General features: G+C 38.8%; 1 long non-coding RNA gene across 1 annotated transcript; it reads right to left on the bottom strand.

Moving 5' to 3' along the window:
* Nucleotides 1-311: 311 nt before the first annotated feature.
* On the bottom strand, nt 312-21066 carry LOC138852506 (uncharacterized). The gene is made up of 2 exons (XR_011391825.1): nt 20472-21066; nt 312-8098 (listed from the first exon to the last, which is right to left on the bottom strand). It is a non-coding gene; the product is annotated as an uncharacterized lncRNA (long non-coding RNA).
* Between the last annotated feature and the right edge of the window lie 436 nt (nt 21067-21502).

Genomic DNA, 21502 nt, shown 5'->3' on the forward strand with positions numbered 1-21502 from the left:
CACCCCCATCCCTAGAAGAGCATCCTTCCTAAAGCAACACTGTGACCCTTACAGGTTTTTTAATATAAAATAATAAAGAGGGAAGGGTATGGGAGACATTCTGACTATATGAGGATGGGGAAGAATATCCCATTTCTTTGATTCAAATACCTTCATCTTACCCAAGTGGTCAAATAATGAAACAGATATGCTTAGAATATGCCCTTATCAGCACTTCTAACACTGTGACTCTTGTGGGGCTTAATGCTTATTTTGATTATTGTTGTTGGTAAAAGTCACAAGGCAAGAAGTAAAAAGAATAAGACACACAATATCTATGAAAACCTTTATTGTACAGTATTTCACAAAAAGAGCTTTAATCAAGTACACAGAGATCACATCACAAAACACACTTTATATTGCATACAGCAAGTGAGGTAAACAGGGCAGGCAATATATGTAAAACAAGTGGAATAGGCTAGGTACAAGAAAAGATGCCTTCTTCTTTCAACAAACCGGCTGTATTCCACCGAGGCAAGAAGGCCCAAGAAGAAAAAGGAAAGTTTTTCTTTTTAAATTCAGTAATATAGCCCCTTGCTTGTGACATTTTAGTCACCTCTTATGACACACATGGCTCTTATGGAGGAAGAATTCTGTTCCACTTCTCCATGGAGATAAGTGGAAATAAACAAGAGCAAGAACTAGTAAGAAAATAGAAGAAAACCCAGAGGGGTATGTATATATATGCTTGTACATGCATGTGTAGTGTGACCTAAGTGTAAGTAGGAGTAACAAGATGTACCTGAAATCTTGCTTGTTTCAGAGACAAAAAAAAAAGACACCAGCAATCCTACCATCAAATAAGACAATTACAGGCTTCCACTTCACACTCACCTGGCAGGATGGTAGTACCTCCCTGGGCAGTTGCTGTCTACCAACCTACCACCTAGGAAGAGGCAAGGAAATAGTAATAAAGAAAACTATCACAGAAGGCCTACTGGCTCATGTTAGGTTTTCTGATGTGATCTAGGACAAAGTGAAGAATCAGTATATCCAAGATATATATTCTTGGATGTAGCAAGACTGTCAAACCAACTGAGGAAAGAATATAAAGGGAGGCTCAGTGACCTTAGAAGGGACACTGAAGGAGCATGCACTATAGGGAGGAAGAGGCTACTGAACAAGCAAATAGTGGTAAAATGGCAGAGGATAGGGCCCTAAAGCTGGAGGAGAAAATAAAAAGAATGAAAGGGACCATAGTGGGAGGAACTCTGAGAAAGGAGTTTGAAGAGACATTCGCTACCCTTCAGAAGAAAACTTTGTTAATATGTAACAAACCAAGGGGAAAAAATTAAAGATCAATAAGGCTACTGTGGTACAAGAAAGAGCTCTAAAGTTAAGAGAGAAAATGTTAAGGATGAAAATACCATAGAAGAAACGAGAGGGAAGACAACATGGGCAAAAACATGTTAGGAGTGAGAGAGAGAGAGAGTGCAGAAGGAACCAGAGGAAATAGAGATGGAATGTCGCTAGCAGAAATGCGATCTCAAAATAGAGAAGCTAAAGAAATGATAAAGAAGACAGCCAGTGAAATGGTGAAGACAGAAACCTGGAGGGAGAGGCAACATGAGGAAGAAAGAGGGAGGTTACTGGTGATCTATGGCCTCTGAGGCTGAAGGAAGCCCATGATACAGAAGATGGGAGGATGAGTAACACTAGGCTATATCTATCATCCGGTGCATTGGAGAGAGAGAGAGATTGGGCAGGTGACAAAATTTTGGAGAATCTGGAGGTTCCCCTGAAGCAAACAACACTCAAAGTGACCTTCAGGTTCCATGTAGAATGGGACAGGGTCCTACAACGGAAAGTGTGCCTGAAAACTACACAATGCAACAGTTGTGCATACTTAGATCAGGACAGGTCTGCAATGGAGAGGAAATGGAGAGTAAGCAGCAGAGAAAGAACCATGAGGAGGGAATTCCCAATCCCAAAGCATTCCACCACAAACAACCCCAACCCCCTTTCCATACTGGATCAACTCTGGGCCACCCTCATCATACCAGCACCAACACTAACACCAGTTCCTCACCCTTTGCCATTTCTCCCTCTAACTCCCCCTTCCCTGACCATCCCCTGTGGTAATGTGCACACTAACCTAGACCCTGCTTCCCACACATCTGTCAGATGAGCAACATGCAGAGGGAGTAGAAAGCAAAAAACCAATGTATGGTAAAAGAAAGTAAGCTAAGAGTATAGTATACAAACATGAGTGACGAGCTGAAGGAACGAATAGCTGAAGTAACTCCATACATCATAGCTATCACAGAGAGAAAACTGAGCTACATATCAAATGCCACATTTCCATCTGTATATCAAGTGAAAGAAAAACAGAGGAAACAGGAAGGCAGAAAAGTGGTGCTGCTACTCAGAAATCAGTGGAGCTTTGTAGAGGCATGAGAAATACACAGATGAGACACACAAGATTTCATAGTGGGCTGAGTTAAGACTGCAGGACCCAAGTAATTGGTGTTATACAATCCACCACCTAACAATAGGAGACTGAGGCAAGAATATGAAGACAACAACAATGCAATGACTGACATCATAGCTGACATGGCTATAAGTGCCCACAGGGCTCAAGTAAAACTACTGACCATGGGTGATTTCAGTAGCTAAAAAATCCAGAGGATGGCTTGATTTAGTTACTGAAATGTAGTGTTTATTTTGGCTTCTGTTTATAAATTGGAATTTCTTAAAAAAAAAAAAAAAAGACCAAATTACCAAATTGTGTGTACTTTATAGGGTAACTCTCATTGTTCAATGGTTGGTATCTTGTGTTCAATTGATGGAATGGAAGGCATATTAGCAAAATATCTAAGAATTTAACAGAATTGAGTAGTGGAATGTCTTCAAGTGGGACTTTAGGCAGATGAAACTGCCAGCATGTTAATTGTACCTAGATTGCCAAATTTGTGTCAAAGAACTTAATGTACATAAAAGGACCTAAAATCTGGTACTCTCTGCCTAAGACTCCAGAGGTTCCCTATCAGCCAACCACTTCAGAGCTACTGTTAAAAAGCACCTCCTTACTGTAATGTGATCCTGGCAATTTATTATGCCAAATAAATCCGGAAACCCTGTCTCTCATGCAATATTATTCCTGTTCTTGTTTTGCCCTTCCTTCAACTCTCATTTATTATTAGATACACATGTAATGACTCACCATATTGTGTATCAATTCAGTTAAACAGCTTCATCCTTATTGCAATTTTTACCATAATTTTATTTTGAATTACTGAATATGTTTAATATATGTAGTAGAGGTTGGCCATCACTAATCCAGCAATCAGTAGTCCAGTTCCATCAGTAATCTGGCACTAATTTCGGCTAGCATAATTTCAAATTTCCAGGGTTGCCACGTCAACTTTTCGCTACTTGCTGCACAAGTCATTCCAATTTCTTTTTCTCCCGTTCACTTTTAGCCCTTGTCATGGTTCCAACGAATAAAAAAAATGCTTCTTGTTGTGTAAAGCACATACACCGTGCATTGTCCATAAAAGATGAGGTGGCTTTGAAGCCAATGTCTGTCCCCATGAGCTCAGCTCACTCAGATAAGCTGTGACCGGTAAATTCGGGCCTACATATGAGAGAATAGATCTGTGTGGTAAGTGTTCACTATATAAAACAAGTCCTGCAGCACTCAGTGCATAATGAGAGAAAAAAAAAACTGTGACCATGTTTTTGGTGTAAAACAGCAACTTTGTGGTGTATTTTTGTATGTTTTTTTATGGCTATATTCTCAATTTTTTTATCTCATTTCATAGAATGGAAGATATATTACAAAAATAGTTATGATTTTGACTCTTTCATGATGGAAAGTACCTTGAAATTGAGCTCAAAGTAGCAGATGTTCAAGAGTAAACAAATGTCACTGTCCAATATGTGTCCAACTGGCAGGTCTGATATGCAGTCACAAATGGGTTGACATTATTTATACAATTATTACATTAATAATGCAGTTGTCTACATAACAGTAAATCTATTTTTTGTGTGAATAAAAATTCAAAATGGAAAGTGACTAATGAACAGAGAAAATTTTTTAGTGCCAGGAATGTCTGCATTGTTTATGCTGGACCCTATTTTGAAATTGGCATCTCTTGAAATTTGTGTGAAATTAGCCAAATTACCGATTTCTGAGCACTTTATTAGGTAGCTGAAATAGGTAAATGGGCAGTTTCTTATACTCTGTCCACAGAAGGAATACTAGTGAAATAGCTGAGTTTGGTAGACTGGAACAATGGAATGGGCTAAATATAGGGCATAAATTTGGTGAAATCGTTGATGCGTAAATATCGCAGTTGGGTTACGTGTATTCTATCCTAACCACTCTGTAATCTGGTAAAATCACTAATCCAGCACCCTGCAGGTCCCGATGACGCTGGATTAGTAATGGTCAACCCATATAAACTAAGTATTCTTATTCTCGTGTACTTTGCTATGATTTTATATGCAGCATACACTTCTGGGTCATTCTCATTAAATTGATTTTACTTTGAATATCATTAATGTTGGAGGTAGTAGGTTGGTAGACAGCAACCACCCAGGGAGGTACTACCATCCTGCCAAATGAGTGTGAAACAGAAACCTGTAATTGTTTTACATGATGGTAGGATTGCTGGTGTCCTTTTTCTGTCTCATAAACAAGCAAGATTTCAGGTACGTCTTGCTACTTCTACTTACACTTAGGTCACACTACACATACATATACACAACCCTCTGGGTTTTCTGCTATTTTCTTTCTAGTTCTTGTTCTTGTTTATTTCCTCTTATCTCCATGGGGAAGTGGAACAGAATTCTTCCTCTGCAAGTCATGCGTGTTGTAAGAGGCGACTAAAATGCCGGGGGCAAGGGGTCAGTAACCCCTTCTCTTGTATAAATTACTAAATTTAAAAAGAGAAACTTTCATTTTCCTTTTTGAGCCACCCTGCCTTGGTGGGATATGGCCGGTTTGTTGAAAAAAAAAAAAAAAGTAAGGTTTCAGGTACATCTTGCTACTTCTAGTTACATTTTAGGTCACACTACACATGCATGTACAAGCATATATATACACATCCTTCTGGTTTTTCTTCTATTTTCATAGTAGTTCTTATTCTTGTTTATTTTCACTTATCTCCAGTGGGAAGTGGAACAGAATTCTTCCCCCATCAGCCATGTGTGTCATAAGAGGCGACTAAAATGCCGGGAGCAATGGGCTAGTAACCCCTTCTCCTGTATATATTATTAAATTTAAAAGGAGAAACTTTCATTTTTCCTTTTGGTCCACTCTGCCTTGGTGGGATACGGCCGGTTCGTTGAAAGATCATTAATGTCTTGTTACATATATGTAAAGTACTATTTCATAAAATTTTTAAATAATTCACGTTACTAGTTTCACCTATATTGTAATTTTTATTAGAATTTTTTTTTTTGATTAACTGAATAATTTTAATTAAGTATAATCTAAGGTTTTTATTACCATGTACCTTGCTATGATTTCATCTGCTTCATATGCATTTAATTCATATACAGTGGAACCTTGGTTTTCGTGATTAATCCATTCGAAAAAGTCTGACGAAAACCCAAATCTTACGAAAACTGAAGCAATATTTCCCATAAGAAATAATGTAAATCCAATTAATCCATTACACCCAAAAAATATTAACAAAATATACATTTTATAGAGAATAACTATAGTTTTACATACAAACTATGAAAACATATGAAAACCTAGGTTTGACTGTACATTTAATCTCTTTTATTGTGAATATCATTTACATCTTGTACATGTACATATTTTTAAAACACTCTGGTTCTTCTAGAAGTTAGGTTTAAGCTTGCACAAAATGCTCTGTATAACTAAGGGGCTTTCCACATGACTGATGTAATGCCATCCAACTTGATACATGGTTTGTACAATGTGGAAATATATACTGACTGACTGATTGCTTGTGGGTTAATTATCAACATTTAAAGTTCTTTCCCTAAATAATTTTTTTTTTAGTATGCTGGCCTTCTCCACTGAGGCAGGGTGACCTAAAAAAACAGAAACACTTTCATCATCATTCACACTATCACTGTCTTTGCAGAGTTGCACAGATATGAGAGTTTAGAGGTCACTATAAACAGCAAATATCCCAAACCCCTCCTTTAAAGTGCAGGTATTATACTTCTCACCTCCAGAATTTGAGTAAAGCTAACCGTTTTCTCTGAATCCCTTCACAAAATATTACTCTGTTCACACACCAAACAGCTCATCAAGTCCCAAAAACCATTCGTCTCCACTCACTCCTATCTAACATGCTCACATACGTCTGCTTATGTCCAAACCCCTTGCACAGACAACCTCTTTTACTCCCTCCCTCCATCCTTTCCTATGATGACTCCTACCCCTCCCCTCCACTACAGATTTATACATGTTCCAAGTCATCCTGTTTTGCTCCACCCCTCCTCAGCTCTCTGAAGAATGCTTTTAGTGTGGAAAAAGACACTTATGTACAGTTCAGGACACTTATTAGCATCCTGAGCTGTACATAAGTGTCTTTTTCCACATCTTGTCAGTATCACAATACCATTTCCTCAATGCTTTTAGTAATTCCACACCTCCTCCTAATTTACACAATATGAATTATCTGCTCTAGGTAGTAGGTTGGTAGACAGCCTTTTTTTGTGGAACAAGACCTGAGCTTGCTACCACCTACAGCTCACAAGACTGCCATCCCCACAAGCCCCTTTGGGGCGGGGCAGATGGCAGACCAGAGGCCTAGCTTCTCCCTATGAGCCCCGTGAGGGCGGGGACTGTGGCTAGGCCTGGGGACAGTTGGTCCCAAAGATGAGGGAGTACTTGTACCTCCTCCCATGGGAGACTTAGGTCTCGAGATACTCCCCAGATAGGGAGCCAAGGCCGGGTCACGACTCTTGGAAAAGACCCGGGCCGGCAGAGTACCGGCGGAAAAAAAAAAAAAAAAGAGCAACCGCCCAGGGAGGTACTACCGTCCTGCCAAGTGAGTGTAAAACAGAAGCCTGTAATTGCTTTACATGATGGTAGGATTGCTGGTGTCTTTTTATTCTGTCTCATACATGTGCAAGATTTCAGGTACGTCTTGCTACTTCTACTTACACTTAGGTTACACTACACATACATGTACAAACATATATATACACACCACCCTGGATTTTCTTCTATTTTCTTTCTAGTTCTAGTTCTTGTTTATTTCCTCTTACCTCCATGGGGAAGTGGAACAGAATTCTTCCTCCGTAAGCCATGCGTGTTGTAAGAGGCGACTAAAATGCCGGGAGCAAGGGGCTAGTAACCTCTTCTCCTGTATATATTACTAAATGTAAAAGGAGAAACTTTCATTTTTCCTTTTGGGCCACCCCGCCTCGGTGGGATACGGCTGGTGTGTTGAAAGAAAGAATTATCTGCATAATATTTTTTACAAATTGCCCTTAGACATAGACAGCTCCACTGCCTCCAGCCTCCTCCTTGCTGCAACATTCACAACCCATACTTCAAATCCATATAAGAGTGTGGGTACCACTACACTCTCGTACATTTCCTTCTTTTCCTCCATAGATAATGTTCTTTATCTCAACAAATACAGTACAGTACTGTGTTTTCAACTGAAGCATTCTTACTTCTTTTCTACGTAGCTAGACCTCATCAAATATCAATATTCAGTACCATTAGTGAGAAACCTGCTTATACCAAAAATTAAAAATACATCATTTCTTATGTGCTATGAGAACAGAGCTACAGTGTGAGTGCCAGTGAATGTGTTCTCTTTGAGTTAATTCAAATGTTAACTGCTATGACACTTTATAAAATTATTTCAGTAAATCAACACAAGCAATTTAACTAATTAAAATGAATATAAGAGACTAGGAAAATGCAATGATGACTTTCATAATTTAAGACCATCTCTGTGGACAGTAGATTCCAGTGGTCAAAAAATGTCCAAATGGGAGACTTGGAAAAATGTAATTATGGCTTCCACAGCTTTAGAAGACCTTCTTCACTATATGTAGCAAGCAGATTCTGATGAGGGTGGTGGGTCATTCCAATCACAGACTGCTCGTGTACCTTAGAAAAAAATTAACAAATTAAACCTTTTAAAAAAAAAAAAAAAAAAAAAAAAAAAAAATCATAATCAGGTCAACCTCAGTGGGATACAGCTGGTTTGCTGAAAGAAAGAAGAATTAGGTCAAGTGTCTCCTTACCATTGTTAGAGAAAACACTGCATAAAAAATTTTAATTTGTGTGTTTATGAAATATAATTTACACCAGTTGATTTTAACAACCTAGGTAGTAGGTTGGTAGACAGCAGCCACCCAGGGAGGTATTACCGTCCTGCCAAGTGAGTGAAAATGAAAGCCTGTAATTGTTTTACATGATGGTAGGATTGCTGGTATCATTTTCTGTCTCATAAACATGCAAGATTTCAGGCACATCTTGCTACTTCTACTTCTACTTATATACATGCATGTACAAGCATATACATGTATATATACACACACCCCTCTGGGTTTTCTTCTATTTTCTTACTAGCTCTAGTTCTTGTTTATTTCCTCTTATCTCCATGAGGAAGTGGAACAGAATTCTTTCTCCATAAGCCATGCATGTCGTAAGAGGCGACTAACATGCTGGGAGCAAGGGGCTAGTAACCCCTTCTCCTGTATACATTACTCAAGTTAAAAAAAGAAACTTTTGTTTTTGTTTTTGGGGCCACCCAGCTTCAGTGGGATACAGTCGATTTGTTGAAAGAATAAGAAAGATTTTAACAAGGAACCTATTTTCCTATAAAAATACAATAACACAAAAGATGCTTTTGTTTCACATGTACATGTCCATAACAAAGGAATGATTGTTGTAAAAATGTAACTGATTCCTGAGTATCCCCTTTGTAGCTGTGGAAAATTTAGCTGATGCCTAAGTGCTCGCTTAGAAGATGTCAAAAATATAACTGGTTCTAAAGTGCATACCCCCTTCCCCACTCTTTTGCAGATGTGGATATTTTTAAGTGTGGGTGCTTAAAACTTGTAATGTTTATAAGTGCAGGTATGTGTAATTTAGAGAGAATGGATCAAAGTAGAATGACATGGAAAGCATATAAATCTATAAGGGAAGGAAAGAGGGGTAGGGGTCGTCCTCAAAAGGGTTGGAAAGAGGGGGTAAAGGAGGTTTTGTGGGCGAGGGGCTTGGACTTCCAGCAAGCGTGCATGAGCGTGTTAGATAGGAGTGAATGGAGACGAATGATACTTGGGACCTGACGATCTGTTGGAGTGTGAGCAGGGTAATATTTAGTGAAGGGATTCAGGGAAACTGGTTATTTTCATATAGTTGGACTTGAGTCCTGGAAATGGGAAGTACAATGCCTGCACTTTAAAGGAGGGGCTTGGGATATTGGCAGTTTGGAGGGATATGTTGTGTATCTTTATACGTATATGCTTCTAAACTGTTGTATTCTGAGCACCTCTGCAAAAGCAGTGATAATGTGTGAGTGTGGTGAAAGTGTTGAATGATGATGAAAGTATTTTCTTTTTGGGGATTTTCTTTCTTTTTTGGGTCACCCTGCCTCAGTGGGAGACGACCGACTTGTTGAAAAAAAAAAAAAAAATGTGTAATTTAAGTTATTTATAAGTGTGGATGTTTGTAATTCGTGGATCCAAACCAGTGCCTTGAATGGATCAACTTCCTGGCAGCTGAAGTATGTTCAAGGCATATTTCCCTAAGAAAGAAGAAAACTGGAGAGAGAAAGACACTCCCTCTATGGAAAACGACGAAGAATCACCGAGCTGCTCAAGAACGCTAGATTATCTGACACACAGAAGGAAGTGCTGGCCAAGGAAGTGGAAAGTATCAAACTTTAGTTAATGAATTCATACAGGATCCAGGAGAGACAGGAGCTTAAAGGGATTAGTGAAATTGAAAGAAATTCAAAATATTTCTTGTCATATGCAAGATGGGACTTACACAGATGACAACAAAGAAATGAGTGAGTTACTGAAATCCCAATATGACTCTGTGTTCAGCAAGGCACTAATCGGTCTAAAGATCAATAATCCAAATTATTTTTTCAAGAATGAACCTCAAAACTCCATTAATGTATGCCAGATTTCTGACATTAACCCCAACTGCAATAGACTTAGAAAGCCATTGACAACATACTCATGTACTCAGCCCCAGGTTCAGACTCATGGGACTCTGTGTTCATTAAGAACTACAAGAAACCCCTTTCGCATGCCCCAAGTATACTATGGAGATGGAGCTTAGACACAGGTGAAATTCCAGTCACTAAAAACAACGGATATAGCCCCACTCCATAAAGGTGGCAGCAAAGCATTAGCTATGAACTATAGAACTATAACGTCCCACATCATAAATATCTTAGAAATAGTATTAAGAAACATGATTGCAAACCACTTGGAGTCCCAAAATCTGTACAATCCAGGGCAACATGAGTTCAGAGTGGGTCGATCGTGCCTCTCGCAACTATTGAATCATTATGATATGGTCTTGAATGCACCGGTAGAAAAACTGAATGTGGATGTAATATACACAGACTTTGCAAAAGCCTTTGACAAGTGTGATCATAGTGTAATAGCATACAAAATGCATGCTAAAGGGATAACTGGCAAAGTGGAGAGATGAATCTTCAACTTTCTAACCAAATGAACACAAAGAGTAGTGGTAAAAAGAGTTAAATCAGAAGCTGCCATAAAGAAAATTTCTGTTCCACAAGGCACAGTACTTGCCCCCATCCTCTTCCTCATCCTCATATCAGACATAGACAGAGATGTAATCCACAGCACCATGTCATCCTTTGCAGACAGTATTAGGATCTGCATGAGACTGTCATCTATTGAGGACCCAGTTAACCTCCAAGAAGATATAAACCAAGTTTTCCAATGGGCAACAGAACACAATATGATGTTCAATGACGACAAATTCCAAGTACGTACTCCGATATGGAAAACTGGAGGAGATAATAATTAGAACTGAGTACTACTACAAACTCTAATCATACAGCAAAGCAAAAAAATAATGTGAGGGACCCAGGAGTGGTAATGTCTGAGGATCTCACTGTGAAGGATCACAACAGTGCCACAATCACAACTGCAAAGAAAATGATAGGATGGATAAAGAGAACATTCAAAACAAGAGATGCCAAACCAATGATGATCCTTTTTAAATCACTTGTTCTCTCTAGAATGGAATACTGCTGTACATGAACATCTCTATTCAAAGCAGGTGAAACTGCATATCTAGATAATGTACAGAGAACCTTTACTGCACTTGTAAGTTCTGTCAATCACCTTAACTACTGGGAACGCTTGGAAGCACTTGACTAGTACTCGCTGGAATGCATGTGAGAGAGATATATTATAATCTACACCTGGAAAATCCTAGAAGGAATGGTCCCTAATCTGCACACTAAAATCACTCCCTACGAAAGCAAAAGACTGGGCAGGCGGTACAAAATACTCCCAATGAAAAGTAGGGGTGCCATTGGTATACTAAGAGAAAACACAGTAAGTGTCTGGGGCCTAAGACTGTTCAATAGCCTCCCACCAGCCATAAGGGGAATTACCAATAGACCCCTGGCTGCTTTCAAGAGGGAGCTGGACAGATATTTAAAGTCAGTGCCGGATCAGCCAGGCTGTGGTTCGTATGTTGGACTACGTGCAGCCAGAAGTAACAGCTTGGTTGATCAGGCCCTGATCCACCGAGAGGCCTAGTTGTGGACTGGGCCACAGGGGCACTGATCCCCAGAATACCTTCCAGGTAGACTCTAGGTAAATTTGATATGTAAGTGACTGTTTTTAATGTGTAGTATTTGTAAGTATGGATGGTTATAAACTGGTTTATTTGTAAATGTGGATATGGGTAACTTGGTGCATTTGTAAATGTGAATGTGTGTAGCTCAGGAAGTGTAAGTGTGGATGTAACTTGAGTACCCACTTTATCTGTTATACATCTGTTAATAGTTCTTTTGATCATTGTCCCTGCATCCCGGTCTCAGACCATCACATTTAAAAAACAGCAAGAAATCCATATGCTACATTAGCATATTTAAAACAGCTTTCAGATATGTAGGTGGAGAAATGCTAAAATAAAAAGAACCTGTTCTCAACATACATTATCCCAAAACTGTTACATGCATTAGTGGTGTCCACAATTGAAAAACTGAATAAGGCAGAAAAATTAAAAGGAAAAGATAGAAACAAGTCCTTGCTAGCTGAGAGGCACTCAAGAAATGGTGGTTTATTTGTCAGTAAACAAGACATATTTGTCAAATGATAACCTGTAACTAGTCTGGTACCCCAGATGGTGGTGGTGGTTTATTTGTCAGGCAATAAAACTGAAGCATAAAATGTCAGCTGGCATCAAATTTGAGGTATAGAAATTATGCATAAATTAACTACAGTCAGAGAGAGGTCCTCCTCTGTAAATTTAAGTGAGGCAGTTAACAGGTAAGTACAAATTTACAAGATTTGCTTGTCATCTTACAAGTTAATGAAACAGAGAAAAGACCTTTCTTTTTTTTCAATAAAACGGTCGTATCCCACCAAGGCAGGGTGACTTAAAAAGAAACACAAATTTCTCTTTGTAAATTTAATAATGTATACATGAGAAGGGGTTAGTAGCTCCCAGCATTTTAGTTGCCTTTTATGGCATGCACAGCTACAGGGGAAGAATTCTGTTCCATTTCTCCATGGTGAAGAAAAGACTTAATGAATGTAAATAGAAGTTTGTAAGATTTACCTGTCATCTGAAATGTTCACGAGAGAAAGAAAATACAGTGGACCCCCGCTTAACGATCACCTCCCAATGCGACCAATTATGTAAGTGTATTTATGTAAGTGCGTTTGTACATGTATGTTTGGGGGTCTGAAATGGACTAATCTACTTCACAATATTCCTTATGGGAACAAATTCGGTCAGTACTGGCACCTGAACATACTTCTGGAATGAAAAAATATCGTTAACCGGGGGTCCACTGTACTAGCAATCCTGTTAAAATGTAAAACATTTGATAGGTTTCCATTTCACTCGTGTATGACAGGACAATATTACTGTACTACTAATACTACTACTGCTAATAATAATACCTACTAATACTACTACTACTGCTAATAATAACAGTAATACTAATTTTTTTTTTTCAACAAACCGGCCGTATCCCACCAAGGCAGGGTGGCCCAAAAAGAAAAACAAAAGTTTCTCTTTTTTAAATTTAGTAATTTATACAGGAGAAGGGGTTACTAACCCCTTGCTCCCGGCATTTTAGTCGCCTCTTACAACACGCATGGCTTACGGAGGAAGAATTCTGTTCCACTTCCCCATGGAGATAAGAGGAATTAAACAAGAACTAGAAAGAAAATAGCAGAAAACCCAGAGGGATATGTGTGTATATATACGCTTGTACATGTATGTGTAGTGTGACCTAAGTGTAATTAGAAGTAGCAAGACATACCTGAAATCTTGCATGTTTATGAGACAGAAAAAAGGACACCAGCATTCCTACCATCATGTAAAACAATTACAGGCTTTCGTTTTACACTCACTTGGCAGGACGGTAGTACCTCCCTGGGTGGTTGCTGTCTACCAACCTACTACCATTAGTAATACTAATACTACTACTAATACGTACTACTACTACTAATACTACTATTACTACTACTACTACAACTTCTAATACTGCTACAGGTCCTCCATCACAAATCCGGCATCACTGGGACCTGTAGTGTGAAGGATTACTAAGTTTACTGGACTACAGAGTGGTTAGGTTAGAATACACTTAATAAAATTAACCAACTTGACTTACACAGTTCATTGAACATCGGCAAAAATTGAACATTTCCGCTACTTTGAGCTCAATTTCAAAGTGCTTTTCGTCATGAAAGCAATCAAAATCATGTCTATTTCTGTAATATATCTTCCATTCTATCAAATGAGTCCAAAAAAATGAGAATACAACCATAAAAACCATACGAAAATATACTGCAAAGAGGCGGCTAATGGCCGAGAAGTTAACTCCCTTATTTATTGTCCGTCTTTTTTATTTTTGTTGTACGTTAAGAAGCATCTTTCCATCATACACTACCCAAGTTTCAATGAGATAGCCCAACAAACAACCGAGAAAAAAAAATATTTACCAAAAATCATATATGGCAAGCCCAAGCCAGGTACTGGAAATAAGTCACTTTGTCTGACTTTTCTGGGTTATCCTAGGTTCTCTATACATACACTGCTATGTATGATAATCTATGTAACTGTATTTGTGTATACCTGAATAAACTTACTTATTTACTTACTTCTAGTCTGTCGACTGAGTACAAGAAACCGCCCAGTCACTTATTTCAACTACCCAATAAAGTGGTCAGAAATTGGCAATTTGGCCGATGCCAATTTCAAAATAGGATCCAGAATAAACAATGTAGACATTCCTGGCACTAAAATAACATTTTCTCTGTTCGTCAGTCACGGCAACAGGCCCCTCTTATATTACTCTTGCTTTTCATTTGGAATTTTTATTCACAAAAAAATAGAAGGTTTACTGTTATGCAGACTGCTGCATTATTGTAATAATTGTACAAATAATGTCAAGCCATTCTTGACTCCGTACTGGAATTTAGACTGGCAGGCGGACAGGTATTGGACGGTGACGTCATTTGTTTACTCTTGAGCTTCGCTAAAGAATAGAACATTTTTCACTACTGTGAGTGCAATTTCAAGGTACTTTTCATCATGAAAGCAATCAAAATCATATCTATTTCTGTAATATATGTTTCATTCTATCAAATGAGACCGAAAAAATGAGATAACCATAACAACCATACAAAAAAATAACGCTAAGCGGCTGCTAATGGTTGAGAAGTGAACTCCGCTATTTATGGTCTGATTTCTTTCATTTTTGGTGTACGTGAAGAAATATCTTTCCATCATACATTGTCCAAGTTTGAATAAGATAACCCAACAAACAACTGAGAAAATAATATAATAATAATAATATCTTTATTTACTACACGTACATGTACAAGGTTTACAGGCCTAGCTGACATCAGTGACATACTACTATATAGAAAGCCGCTTGTTATGCAGAGTATTTCAAGAAAATTAGGTCAGTGTCCCAGGATAACACCCACACCAGTCGACTAACACCTAGGTACCCATTTACTGATGGGTAAACATAGACAACAGGTGTAAAGAAACAAGCCTAATGTTTCTACCCTGGCTGGGAATCGAATATTTACCAAAAATCATATATGGCTAACCCAAGCCAGGTACTAAAAATAAGCCACATTGACTTTTTTTTGGGTTATCCTAGGTTCTTTACACATATAAGAACATAAGAACGAAGGAACACTGCAGCAGGCCTACTGGCCCATGCGAGGCAGGTCCAAGTCTCCTACCGGCTTAAGCCAATGCACCCAACCCAGTCAGGTCAGGTCACATTGACTTAAGGGAGGAACACGGCAACCGACCTGGTAGCACAAGCTATCAGGTCCAACTCACACCCACCCACATCCACTCATGTATTTATCCAACCTATTTTTAAAGCTACACAATGTTCTGGCCTCAATCACTGTACTTGGGAGTTTGTTCCACTCATCCACAACTCTATTGCCAAACCAGTACTTTCCTATATCCTTCCTGAATCTGAATTTTTCCAACTTGAAACCATTGCTGCGAGTCCTGTCTAGGCTAGATATTTTCAGCACACTATTTACATCCCCTTTATTTATTCCTGTCTTCCATTTATACACCTCAATCATATCCCCCCTAATTCTACGTCTTTCTAGAGAGTGCAGATTCAGGGCCCTTAGTCTATCCTCATAGGGAAGGTTTCTGATACATGGGATCAACTTTGTCATCCTCCTTTGTACATTTTCCAGAGCATTTATATCCATTCTGTAATACGGTGACCAAAACTGTGCAGCATAATCTAAATGAGGCCTAACCAAGGATGTATAGAGTTGAAGAACAACCTGAGGACTCCTATTATTTATGCTTCTTGATATGAAGCCAAGGATTCTATTAGCTTTATTGCGAACACTTATGCACTGTTGTCTTGGTTTCAGATTACTGCTAACCAGAACTCCTAAATCTTTTTCGCAATCCGTAATATTAAGATCTACATTATTTAGTTTATATGTGGCATGGTTATTGTCCTGTCCAACATTTAGAACTTTGCATTTGTCTATATTAAACTGCATCTGCCACTTCTCCGACCACTGCATCAGTCTATTCAAATCTTCCTGGAGTGCTCTAATGTCCTTGTCAGAATGAATTCGACGGCCTATTTTGGTGTCATCGGCAAACTTGCTGATGTCGCTCTTTATGCCCTCATCTATGTCGTTTCTTTATGCCCTCATCTATGTCGTTTATGTAGATTGTGAACAGCAGGGGGCCCAACACTGACCCCTGTGGAACACCGCTCGTGACACTTCCCCACTCTGATTTCTCCCCATTTATGCAAACTCTCTGCTGCCTATTTGTCAACCATGCCTCTATCCAGGAAAAAATTTCTCCTATTCCATGTACCTTAATTTTCCTCAATAGTCTCTGATGTGGGACCCTGTCAAAAGCCTTACTGAAGTCCATATACACAATATCATATTCATTACCATGATCTACCTCCTCAAATACCTTAGTGAATAAAGTTAATAAATTCACAAAGGAATTCATAATTCCTTTGTAAAACCATGCTGAGATTCGTTGATTAATTTATGCTTTTCAAGGTGGCTACAAACTGCCTCAGCAATTATTGACTCCATAAATTTTCCCACTATGGAGGTTAGGCTTATTGGTCTATAGTTCGAAGCTAAGGACCTGTCACCTGCTTTGAAAATAGGTATCACATTTGCTATTTTCCACTTATCTGGCACCATGCCAGTTTGTAGTGATATGTTGAAAAGATTAGCCAAAGGTTTGCTAAGCTCCTCTTTACATTCCTTTAGAACCCTTGCATACAGTTCATCAGGGCCTGGGGATTTGTTAGGTTTTAATTTATCTATTTGCCTAAGGACCATGTCACTTGTGACCCAAATCGTGCACAGTTTATTATCGTCCTGTTCTACATAATTTATCATTTCTGGAATATCGCTGGTATCCTCCTGTGTAAAAACTGAGAGGAAGTATGTGTTAAAAATTCTACACATTTCCTTATCACTGTCAGTGAGCTGACTCGAGGAACTTTTGAGTGGCCCTATCTTGTCCCTGATCTTACTTCTGTATACCTGAAAGAATCCTTTTGGGTTAGTCTTCGATTCTCTTGCAACTTTAACCTCATAATCTCTTTTTGCTTTTCTAATTCCCTTTTTTATTTCTCTCTTTAACTGAATATATTGATTTCTTAATTGCCCCTCTCCTCTTTTGATTTGCCTATATATGCCTCTCTTTTGACCAATCAGATATTTTAATCTATTGTTCATCCATTTAGGATCATTTTTGTTTGATCTGATTTCCCTATTTGGAACATAATTTAACTGAGCAGCTAGAACTATGCCCTGGAAAGCGTCATATCGGCAACCATCACCACCTACCCGACCCTAAGTCAGGTCATTCCAGTTCAGCCCACCTAAGTAATTTTTCAGTCCTATGAAATCAGCCAAGCGAAAGTCAGGGACGGAGACTTGATTGGCATTATTAGGGGAATTCCATGATATATTAAAACTGAGTGATTTGTGATCACTTTCCCCGAGCTCATCATTAACCTCAAGATTATTAATTAGTGTTTCCCTACTGGCAAGAACCAAGTCAAGGAGGTTATTTCCCCTAGTTGGCTCTGTCACAAACTGTTTTAAAAAACAATCCTGGATCGTATCAAGAAAGTCACATGACTCTAAATTTCCTGTCAAATTGCTCCAGTCAATTTGCTGCTGTGTGTGATAATCTATAGAGAGAAAATAACTTTTTTGTTTCAGGTTTATGGTGCAGTACGAGTGTATATCACAGTTAGCCCTGTGCTACACTCCGTTTTCTCTAATATAAGCCACCAAGACAGGGATAGGAGAATGGTACTTGTATACCATATCCTCTTCATACCTCCGTCAAACTGCTCGGTGTTATGCCAAATATTATTCATTCTGGAGTATTTAATAACAAAAAAAGGCACAATACCATGACTGGAACGATACACAAATAACCCGCACATAAAAGAGAGAAGCTTACGTCGTAAGCTTCTCTCTTTTATGTGCGGGTTATTTGTGTATGGAGTATTTAACATGTTTTATGTTATTTATATTGTTTCTTATGTCATATTAGATCAATTGTGATAGGCAAATAAGCTATAGTGTTGATTTTTTTTTTTTTTTTTTTCAACAAGTCGGCCGTCTCCCACCGAGGCAGGGTGACCCAAAAAAAAAGAAAGAAAATCCCCAAAAAGAAAATACTTTCATCATCATTCAACACTTTCACCACACTCACACATTATCACTGCTTTTGCAGAGGTGCTCAGAATACAACAGCTTAGAAGCATATACGTATAGAGATACACAACATATCCCTCCAAACTGCCAATATCCCAAACCCCTCCTTTAAAGTGTAGGCATTGTACTTCCCATTTCCAGGACTCAAGTCCGACTATATGAAAATAACCGGTTTCCCTGAATCCCTTCACTAAATATTACCCTGCTCACACTCCAACAGATCGTCAGGTCCCAAGTATCATTCGTCTCCATTCACTCCTATCTAACACGCTCATGCACGCTTGCTGGAAGTCCAAGCCCCTCACCCACAAAACCTCCTTTACCCCCTCTTTCCAACCCTTTCGAGGACGACCCCTACACCTCTTTCCTTCCCCTATAGATTTATATGCTTTCCATGTCATTCTACTTTGATCCATTCTCTCTAAATGACCAAACCACCTCAACAACCCCTCTTCTGCCCTCTGACTAATGCTTTTATTAACTCCACACCTTCTCCTAATTTCCACACTCCGAATTTTCTGCATAATATTTACACCACACATTGCCCTTAGACAGGACATCTCCACTGCCTCCAACCGTCTCCTCGCTGCTGCATTTACCACCCAAGCTTCACATCCATATAAGAGTGTTGGTACTACTATACTTTCATACATTCCCTTCTTTGCCTCCATAGATAACGTTTTTTGACTCCACATATACCTCAACGCACCACTCACCTTTTTTCCCTCATCAATTCTATGATTAACCTCATCCTTCATAAATCCATCTGCCGACACGTCAACTCCTAAGTATCTGAAAACATTCACTTCTTCCATACTCCTCCTCCCCAATTTGATATCCAATTTTTCTTTATCTAAATCATTTGATACCCTCATCACCTTACTCTTTTCTATGTTCACTTTCAACTTTCTACCTTTACACACATTCTCAAACTCATCCACTAACCTTTGCAATTTTTCTTTAGAATCTCCCATAAGCACAGTATCATCAGCAAAAAGTAACTGTGTCAATTCCCATTTTGAATTTGATTCCCCATAATTTAATCCCACCCCTCTCCTGAACACCCTAGCATTTACTTCTTTTACAACCCCATCTATAAATATATTAAACAACCATGGTGACATTACACATCCCTGTCTAAGACCTACTTTTACTGGGAAGTATTCTCCCTCTCTTCTACACACCCTAACCTGAGCCTCACTATCCTCATAAAAGCTCTTTACAGCATTTAGTAACTTACCACCTATTCCATATACTTGCAACATCTGCCACATTGCTCCTCTATCCACTCTATTATATGCCTTTTCTAAATCCATAAATGCAATAAAAACTTTCCTACCTTTATCTAAATACTGTTCACATATATGCTTCAATGTAAATATTATGTTGATATTAACATAATAATAAAGCATATTCTCCTGCTTCATGAGACTGAGTTCATGGCAACCAACAGTGGCTTCAAAGCCACCTTATCTTTAATGGATAATGTACTGTGTAGGTGCTTTACATAATGAGAAGCATTTCTTTTATTCATTGGAACCATGGCTAGGGCTAAAAGTAAGCAAGTTAAAACAATAAATGGAGAAAAAGAAATTGGAATGACTTGTGCAGCAAGTAGCGCCACCAAACAGTACCAGCAGGTTGGTGTGGCGACCCTGGAAATTTGAAATTATGCTAGCCAAAATTAGTGCCGAATAACTGAAGGAACCGAATAACTGATTGCCGGATTTGTGATGGCGGACCTGTACTACTACTACTACTTCTAATACTATCAATACTACTACTACTAATAATACTACTACTTCTAATACTACTATTACTACTTCCAATACTACTACTACTAATATAATACTACTACTAATACTACTATTACTACTACTACTACTAGTACTACTACTACTACTACCACCACATGATAAACTTCATCAATGTATTAATACAGTACAGTATCTACATTAAGTGTCACCTCCAGTATCCACTGGTGTACAAGAGAAGGGCCTTACCAATGCATTAATACTTACATTAAGTGTTCTCTCTAGCTTTCCAGTGGACGTAGAGAAGCAGTACAAAACATGATCTTCACCGACACAGAAGATCCACTCACCACGGGGTGACACAACACACACCACAAAGTCACCACCTTCTCTTTTACCAGAAGACAGAGAACGCACTGTCTGGCCCTTTAAAAAAAGTATAACTGGTGATGTTAATATAGCCTGACCCTGTAAACACACATTGTAATTAATGATACTAACACAGTCTGACAGCAAATATGCAATATAATTAGTGGTACTAACAATCTGACACATTATAAGAGATAAGATAGATAAGATTTCGTTCGGATTTTTAACCCCGGAGGGTTAGCCACCCAGGATAACCCAAGAAAGCCAGTGCGTCATCGAGGACTGTCTAACTTATTTCCATTGGGGTCCTTAATCTTGTCCCCCAGGATGCGACCCACACCAGTCGACTAACACCCAGGTACCTATTTGCTGCTAGGTGAACAGGACAGTAGGTGTAAGGAAACGTGTCGAAATGTTTCCACCCGCCGGGAATCGAACCCGGGCCCTCCGTGTGTGAAGCGGGAGCTTTAGCCACCAGGCTAAACCAGGCTAATACACAGTCTAAACCTGGCAACTCACAATATAACTAATTTCTATCCCACTGGGCTTACTACCAGTATAATCATTAAGTCCATAAGGGTCATTTAGCCATAAATTACACAAAATGCTCCTTTTGATTATACAGTACTTTTTTATGGAATATCAACACAGTATTAAAAGCAGGAGGCACATTTAGGAAAGACAGGCACATTATTATCATCATATTTATGGGGAAATGCTAAGCCTGTACAAGATGTACAATGTCTGGGGAATGAGTTGTAAAATAGGTCAGAATTATTATTAATGTATGTCAATGACCTGTAAGGGTCATACAGCACCGATAATGAAGTTTGATCCAAAGGTGAGGTACTTCTAATATCTTGGATCAAAGGCTATAACTGGAATCAAGGCACTGCCCCCCCAATCCTCCTTCCATGAAGGTAACGATG

Source organism: Cherax quadricarinatus, chromosome 10 (genome assembly GCF_038502225.1).
Source record: "Cherax quadricarinatus isolate ZL_2023a chromosome 10, ASM3850222v1, whole genome shotgun sequence".
NCBI lineage: Eukaryota > Metazoa > Arthropoda > Malacostraca > Decapoda > Parastacidae > Cherax > Cherax quadricarinatus.